Below are 8,054 nucleotides of genomic sequence, written 5' to 3'. Positions count from 1 at the left end.
GGTGTCGTTCTATTAGAGGTTTTACGGTACTTCAATAAACAAAATAAACTGAAAAATGGAAGAATTGGTGTATATTTCCACCCCCATTCATATTTCCATAATCCAATTGTCGCTGGGAAAATTCTGAAAAACGGCGCAATGACGTTTTTTCAGACGGGAAAGAAACAAAAAATAGCAATAAATAGTGGAAAAATGGGAAAGAGAGAGATGGATGATTTTTGAGATTTTTTGAAGTGTTTTGAAGTTAGCGACAGAAATTTATTCGAAAATTTGAATACCAGCTGGTTTGAGAACAAGTATTAAGAGAGAAAAATTTTTCAACAAACAATATTTTCCAAACATTGAAATAAAATTTGGAAAATTCGGAGATTCATAATTCTGATTTTTGAAACTTCGGACTATTCAAGAATTCCGAACTTCTGATTTTGAATTTGGGAAAAAATTTCGAGATTCAGAAATTCTGATTTCAAAAATATGGAACATCCAGAAATTCCGAGATTCCGATCTTTGGCAATTCAGAATATCCAGAATTTCAGAAAATTGCAATTTTGAAAGTTCGGAATATCCAGAAATTCCAAAATTCTGAATTTTTAAAATTCGAAATATCCAGAGATTTCAAAATTTCTATTTTTGGAAATCAGGAATATTCAAGGATTCTGGAATTCCGCTTTTTGTAATTCAGAATATCAAGAGATTCCTGAAATCTCGATTTTTTATAATTCGGAATATCCGGAAATTAGAAAATCCGGTTTTTGGAAGTTTGGAATATCTGGAGATTCCGAAGTTTCGATTTTTAAAATTCAGAATATCCAGAAATTCCAAAATTTCGAATGGATTTTAGAGATTTTCCAAAAACTATGAAAAATATTAAAAATCCTCTGGTTTTCGTAAAAATAAAACAAATGAGAACAAAAAAGACACGAACAAAAAGCAAACAAAACTAAAAACGATGATGATGATCTGTGTCGAATATACTCCCATTGGAGTGCAAACGTAGTTCAACATCCTAAAAAATACTCTTGTGTCTTCAAAAAAATAATCGTCATCTATTGGTGTAAAAAGAGTTGAAAGTAAAAGAAATTGAGTAGTCATTCATAATATGGTTCGATTGTCCAACTTTTTTCGTTTCTTGTCAGTTGAAATGATAACGAGTGTCCGAGCAAAGTTAAGTATGTGAAAAGAAATTCGAGGGAAACATACAATGATAAATTTAAATTTTTATCAGTAAAAAGTGCACTTTTTTTTTGAGCATGATAATGAATCAAGGCAGCTTGCAAAGACAAATCGTATTATGAACATGGTTGGGAGAATTGGAAAAAATCAGAAGACCTAGATTTTCAAAAGGAAAAAAACCTGAAAAACGACTTATGGAAGAAACACTTGAAAGTCTAGAAAATAAGTATTTCAGGTTGTTGAGAATGCAACAGTTGTTTCTCGAATTACAGACGAATATATGTATACTGTAGTATTTCATACAGCATTGACAAAAATTGTTACTTATTTTAGTTAAAAACGGCTAATTTTGAATGTCCAAAAAGTATAGGAGACTTGTGTGAAAAAGACTAAAAAATTTCATATCTCCCGAACACAGCCAGAGCTTCAATTTTTCTGGTTAACAACTTTTTGTACAGGGTCATCCAATAAACCGCTTCAAAATCTAAAGATTCAGAACTCACAAGGGAGCTATCTGAGCATGTCCCCAACTTGGACCCCAAGTTACATTTAGATCAGTTCGAATGAAAAAAGGTTAACTAGACAATTGAAGCTCTATTTTTTTTTGTTTAGAGTTCAGTTTACATCAGTCAAAGAGTGAGATGGATATCTAGACCATTCGATTCAGAACTCGAAAAAATCTCTGAAGTCGTCGTTGTCTGGAAATTTCTAGAAGGTTTTCGAAACATTTTATTTGAATTCTCGCTAAAACTGAAATATTCAGGTAACTTCGTGGAAAAGAAAAACGGAAAGTTTTGGAAAATTCCTATTAAAAATGTTTGTCTTCTGAAGCAAAACTGTAAAAGTACAGCAATCCTTTAAATATTTTTGTTTCTACAGTAATCCTTTTCATTTTGAAACTTCCAGAAATGGATTTATTTTCCGTACAGTAACCCTTTTCAATTTCGAAAAATTGTTTTCAATTCATTTTCCATACAGTAATACTTTTAAATTCCGTTCTATTACAAGTTTCACGGTATTCTGGTTTTCAGATTCGAAGAAGAAATTTTTGTTTAGTCCTTCAACCTGGATCACTGCTTTTATTTTTCAGGTTGATTTCGCCTCCTTTTCTGACCTCAAATGATATCCAAGACCTTGTTCCAACACATTCTTCAATGTTTTTTTTTCACGTCTAGCCTTGACTCATTTTTTCTTCAACCTATTCTCCAATCCCTTTTCCTGTTCTCCGTCTAAATGAACAAATTAGTCATGGCTCGTTTCAGTCCCATTCAGTCGGCAAGAAACCAAAAGGCAAAAAAGGCAAATAATATTAACGATCCGATGATTTTATCATTTTTCCATCTCCATGTGTTCCGCCTGTTTTGAATGGTCATTTGGTATAAGAAATGGTTCCAATTCTCCAAAAGAAGAAAATCAAATTGTATCACATCTTCCTTTCCCCAAATGTGTTCTTTTTCCCTTCTTTTCCATTCCCAAAATCCAATCATATGTATAGCAAAAATGTGTTCGTTTATTTCCGTTCCACTCTCATCTCTTCCCCTATTTCTCATCATTTCAGAATTCGTAAAAAAGTAGTTGTAGTGTTCAGCTATTATTCAAGAACTTTCATGCATTATTCTCTTCTCTTCATTTCCTCTACAATTTCCGTCGGAAAAGAAAAGACAAAGGAGAAGAAGATTTGATCAAAAACAATAAAATTTGTTTTAATTTCCGGTGTGTGTAATCGAAGAAAACTAGCCGGAGAAAATATTTGAGCTGCTTGAAACTCAATGAATCTGGAATCATTTTCTGAGATTCCGAATTGAAACATAAATTTGAGAAATTTTTTTTGTGAAAATGAGATCATGGTCTGTATAAGAGGATTTTTTCGTAAAAATTATATTTTAAGCTCTGATATTAGTGAATCGATTGTTCTGAAATCCAGAGAGATTAATCTTAAACGTAGATTTTTCCTTTTTATTAACTATAAAATTCCATAACAATCTTCTGAATACGATCATTTTTTCACCTTGATTTGCGGGTTAATTTCGATAGAAAATAATCACAAAAACAGACTTTTCAAAGGTCCTAAAATGACAACTACAGTAAACCGAAAATGTGTTAATTTTTAGAATTCATTTTCTCGGTTTTTATGGATTTTAGTAGGTATACAACGATTCGGGGGCACAAAATTGACATTTTTCAGGTATTTTGTACCCCCGAACGGAGGATTTTGCACCCCTTAATTTCTTTGTACCCCAAGGACCACAAACTTTTTGTACCTTCCGAAACATTTGCCTCTTTTAAAGCTACCCCTCCCAGAAGTTTTCATTACTCCTGAGCTTCTCCCTGCTCCAATTTCTCTGCGTCTCTTCATCTGCTATTGTCTCTAACCGGCTCAGTTTCCAATCGAATTAGCACGTCAAACGGAATGTCAAATACACTCCTAGCCATTTATGACACATATTCATCCTGACGGGAGCATATTCTTTCCCTCATTTTCTGATAGCTTTTTCTTCTTCGAGTCTCTTGAGAATTTATTTTACTTCTTTTTCTTCTTATCCTTATCCTCCCTTTTCCCTTATTCTCTTGACATTTTCACTCATTTCGAGACAATTTGATGTGAGAAATGCCATCTTCCGGGTGGATTTTTCATAAAAGCGAAAAAAGGTCTACAGTATGTTTCCCCTTCAAGTTTCCAGTGATTCTTAGCATTGAAAAAGTACAGAAAAGGGCATGACCGGAATGCATGCTCTCCTTCCTCCCCCGACCACTAATTTGGCTTCTTTTGACGACCGCCCACAAAGTTTTGCGCTAGCAAAACCTTCTGTTCTCCTTCGGACTCTTTTCTTCTTCCGTCCCGTTGACCACTTCTTTTTGCTCCTTTCCCATTATTGAGGAGCCGTTTAGCCTAGTGTCCACTCGACTTCTTCTTCGTTTCTCACTATATTATCCTTTTTTCATTTTGAAGTTCTCCTACTGGTCACCTTGAAACACACATGCAGCGACTCGGGTCGTCTTTACATAGTTGCCCACCGACTTGCTAATCTATCGGTGGTCTCGTGGTGTAGTGGTTATCACATCTGTCTAACACACAGAAGGTCGGTGGTTCGAGCCCGCCCGAGATCAGTCCCAAGTTTTTGCAATCCCAGAAGAATGCGGGCTCATCTTGTTTCTCCTCTTTTCTCATCTAGCAACAATTGTTTTGTTTCACGAAGCGGGTATCTGTTGTGACAATCTTTTCACTTTCTTTCAAACCGAACCAAGATTACTCTCGGGCTCTTCCCCCCATTGCTTTTTTGTTTTTCTTCTTCCTTTTTCTTTCCCTCAAAACAATGTTGCCCACTTCGATGTTTTTTTCAACATTATTCAAAGTGAAAAAAAGGAAACTGACATGTGTAAATGGGTGTGAAGCGTTGTTGTGTATACGTTTTACTATCACATAAAAAAGGGCTTTATTTGCGCTCTTACTTTCGCTTTTCACCCCCCCCCCCCTTTTCGTAGCTTTTTCCTTCACTTTTATTTTATTTTGGGTGGGTTTTCTGAGATTTCCATTAACAATATTGTCTTTGTTTTTGTAACATATTTCCAAAAAGTTTCATTTTATTAAGCCAAGAATAGTAGAATAGATTTTTTTAATAGTATAATAGATTTTTTACAATCTTCAATTTCAACTTCTGATAAGATACGGTATGCAGAGAAGTTCGGAATAGACTTCCCGGAGTTTTTCAGAAGTTTCAAAATTTCGGAATTTCGTGAAATTCGTGAAATTCGGAACATCTTAATTTTTAAAATTCCGGAAATTTGATAATTTCGTGATATTCTGATTTTCAAAATTTCGGAATTTTCGGAGAATTACGATTTTTCAAAATTTCGGAGTTTTCTTAAAATCCCGGTTTTTAAAATTTTAGAATTTTCGGAAAAATGCCTATTTTTAGGACTTTCGAAGTTTCCGAATTTTCCGAAAACTCCAATGCTGAAAATTTCGGAAAATTCGGAAAATTCCAATTTTTAAAATTTTGTAACTTCCGGAAAATGCTGATTGTTAATTTTAAATTTTCTGTATTTTCGGAAAATTTTGAAAATTTCAAAAAATTCAGATTTTTTTTGATTTCGGAACTTTTGGAGAATACCGATTTTTAAAATTTTGAAATTTCGAAAAATTCCTATTTTCAAAACTTCGGAATTCTTCCGGTCGGAAAAATTCTTGGAATTTTCAAATTTCCGAATTCCGTTTCAAACATCCCTGGTTCAAAATTATCTACAAAATCCAAAAAAAAAACGTAAAAATTTCGAAAAAGCATAAATTATGTATATGTAGTCGTAAGGAGAGAACGAATATTTTATCCCCTTTCCAATGGTTCCATTCCAATTTTCAGGGGAATGAAATGAAAAAGAAGTTAGTCAGTGAGTCTAATCTCATTGAATTCGATTTGGAAGGGGAGGAAGAGTAGCTTGTCTTCCGAAATGCAATTTGTCTTTTTCCTTCGTTTTCGTTTCAAAAGTAACCAGAACTTTTGGGATCTTCCTTCGTAGTACATTACTTTCGAAATTTTCCTTGTTTTATTTTAAAAAACACGAATTCAAAAGAGCAGCTTCTCGAAATTTCGGGTAGAAGACGAAGAAAGGAAATACGAGAATTGTAAAGAAATAATAAGAACAGAGCTCCCCTTTTCTTATTTTCAATGTATTCCTTTAAAAGAAAAGAACCGTTTTTGTTTGCTTTTGAAAGAGAAAAGACCGTTCTCTTTTTGGTCAATAAATAGGCGAGAAATGTTCCTGTTTTAGGTTTTTTCCTGTACAAAAAAATTTTCGAATTTCCGGATTTTCGAACTTGATAACTTTCAAATTTCTGAATATCTCAATTTTCAGATTCGGGCTTATTTACTAGGTTTTTGAATTTCTGATTTTTTTTTGGACTTTTGAATTCCCGAAGTTCTGAATTGTCGATTTTTAAAAAATTTCTAAATTTCAATTTTCCCAACTTAAGGATTTTTAAGTTTTCGAATTTCAGAATGTGGTAATTCTCGAAATTTCGAATGTTTGAATTTTCCATTTGAGAATTGGAGATTTTGAGAAATTCCGAATTTTCTCACTTCCGAAATTCAGAATTTGTGAATTTTTGAATTTCTCAATTTTCTAACTTCTAGATGTCAGAATTTTCGAATTTTTTGAGTTCTGAATCCTCAATTTTTTAAATTTCTCAACTTGGTTGTTTTTTAATTTTGTAATTTCCGAACTTCAGAATCTGAATTTTGGAAATTTCGGAATCCTAAAATTTTCTACTATTTCTGAATTTGAGATTTCGAGCATTTCTGAATTTTTAAAAGATTTGTTCCTTTTATCCCTCGCTATCAACCATCCTTTAGTGGAGATTTTCAAAAATATGTATTTAGAGACTACAGTAATCATAAAAATTGAAGACTCATTTCCCTCGAAAAAGTTGTTTACACTCCAATCAAACACCACTTTTGAGTTTTTCGAACTTTTCTCCCATAATCCCCTACCAACAACTCTTTTGAAAATATTGCGCAAATAAGACGATAATTATGTCTCCTAAAACCCCCTAAAATGTTTCTTTTTCCGCCTGTTCCTATTGACAGATGGCTTCCCTTTTGCCCCCAATGTTAGACAGAGAGATTCCTTTTAAAGTCCAATGACATTGCCCATAAACTATTTATTATCCACCCTTCTCCTTGTCATCAAATAGACGATCGCTTCCCTTTTATGACCTTTCTAGATGACATCTACACAGTTTCTTGTCTAATTTACGTCTACGCCATTTGCAATATTGTAAAAATTTTAGGAATTCTTGTCACAGGCCGGACCGGGTCAAAATTGAAAATTCTCCGGTCCGGTTCAGTTTATGAAATTTCCAAATTCTGAATTTTTATGAAAATTTTTGAAGTTTCGATACTTATAAAAAGATGATTATCCCAGAGAGTTTTTTGAGGTGAAATTCAATAAAAATTTAAAATAAAAACAAAATCAGCTACCGGAATTTGACAAGTATGATTTTACGCGATGTAGGGGGGTTTCGAAATTTCGTATGGACCTAAACTATGTTTGAATGATTGAAATGTTGAATTCTTTGCTAAATAGACAACTTTCATAAACGTACCCAATTAGTGGAGATCCATGACTAGCGTCCTCGGCCTACGGCCGACTTCGCTAGGCTAGGTGAAATCAGGTGAAATCATATGCGTTTAGGTGAAAATTAGGTGAAATCATATGCAGGACCTTCGGCCCTGGCTCTGTGGAATCAGGTGATCCAAGGTTCAGTCTGTTCTCCCTTCGCTCCCTCCGCTCGCTCAGGTCAAACAGGCCTTCGGCCCTGTAACATGAAAAGTTTCAAATCGAGTGGTAGCAGTCGCAGGGCCTGCGGCCCTGGTTCATTTCTTTATACGAATCAGGACTAAAAATTCAGAACCAGTAGATATCAGGAATAGCGCAAACCCCTAAAAAACGGATACTTTAGTGGAAAGTTGTTCCAGGAGAAGGAGGGATACATTACTCAAGGCAAAGATTTCGAACGATTTTTCACGATATTTTATTTTTGACAAAAATTTTTGGTTATTTTTTTCCGAAGTTTTTTGTGGTTTATTACCTATATCTCAAGTACTAACGTACCTGAAAAAAATCTGAAGACAAAAAATGAAATTAGATATCTTCTTTCATAGGGAGGCAAAAAATCAGATTAATCCATTCAGTGGTTTTCGCGTACCAAGTGGTGGAAGCTGGACTGTCGGAATTTCGAGCATTTCACTCAAAACCTATCAGCCTTTCTTGTTTTTAAGCAAATTAAGTTATATTTTTTGTCGACATACCTATCAAAATTACGGATCGAATGGGAAAGCCGGATTTTTGATTTAGGCCCTATTGTCTATTCAATGAAACGTGGG

At 34.0% G+C, this 8,054-nt stretch overlaps 1 non-coding gene across 1 annotated transcript; it reads left to right on the top strand.

Moving 5' to 3' along the window:
• Positions 1–4,208: 4,208 nt before the first annotated feature.
• Positions 4,209–4,281, top strand: CBG28378. The gene has a single exon. It is a non-coding gene (tRNA).
• Positions 4,282–8,054: the final 3,773 nt, after the last annotated feature.

This window comes from Caenorhabditis briggsae, assembly GCF_000004555.2.
Source record: "Caenorhabditis briggsae complete genome, chrIII, whole genome shotgun sequence".
Lineage (NCBI taxonomy): Eukaryota > Metazoa > Nematoda > Chromadorea > Rhabditida > Rhabditidae > Caenorhabditis > Caenorhabditis briggsae.
Note: the sequence above shows the minus strand (reverse complement) of the source record. Positions and strands in the feature narration are given on the sequence as shown.